This window comes from Chrysochloris asiatica, unplaced genomic scaffold (genome assembly GCF_000296735.1).
Source record: "Chrysochloris asiatica unplaced genomic scaffold, ChrAsi1.0 scaffold00025, whole genome shotgun sequence".
NCBI lineage: Eukaryota > Metazoa > Chordata > Mammalia > Afrosoricida > Chrysochloridae > Chrysochloris > Chrysochloris asiatica.
This window is the reverse complement of record NW_006408543.1, coordinates 16141260-16142191: the sequence shown is the minus strand read 5'-3', so window position 1 is coordinate 16142191 and position 932 is coordinate 16141260.

Here is a 932-nt window from a genome sequence, read left to right as displayed (position 1 = left end):
AAATTATTCACTATTGAATCTTACAAATCTTATCCCCATCTCTTTTCACCAGACCCATCTAGACAAGATGACAGCTATTCAGTGGGGACTCTTTCTTTCCCCCCATACTCTTAAACTCCCTCTTGAAACCTTGTAAGCCAGTCACTTCGTGCCTTAATTGCCTCCTCATTTTACGTAGCCAATGTCTAAGTTGCCCGTCCCTATCTACCCTGTCTGCAGAGGGGAAGTATTGATACTTGATGTGAAGACATTTTCCCTCTCTGTTGGTATTTAGAGTAACTACCGCTCTGAGTATAAGGAGCTTTGGTAGCATAGTGGTTACGAATCAGGCTGTGAACCGCAAGGTCAGCAGTTCGAAACTACCAGCTGCTCCGTGGGAGAAAGATGAGGCATTGGAAACCCTGTGCAGGGTCACTATGAGTTGGAGCCGACTCCATGGCACACAACAACAACAACCACTCTGAGTATAGGGCAGGTTCATCAAATTGAAGCAATTTACCCTTGTTTCCTTTATCAAAAGAAAAAAAAGTTGTTTTGGTTTTTTTTCAATCTTCTAGTCGAGTTCTGATTATTGAGCCATCGAGGCTAGGTCAAAAGGGTACTGTATGCAAGTTTAGGTGTTCTTGTGCATCTCCCCTCACTTCATATCAGCTCTAGCCCTCTGTGGCTAAGTCCTTATCCATGTGCTCAAGTGTCCTCAGGTCTCACCACACTTTAGACCAACCAGCCCTTCCTGTTCTCTCATCTCCAGGTCAATGGGATTCAATGGACTGGGGTTGAACTCAGCCCATTTCTTCATTGATGCCTTTCTGCCTCTTTCACTATCCAGTAGACCAATGTGGTCACCAGCAAGCTTACATACTTGTTTGTGTATTCCCTTTGAGTTTCAATCTTAGAGGGAAGTTTGTCCTGAAGGCACTTGATTGCTAGCC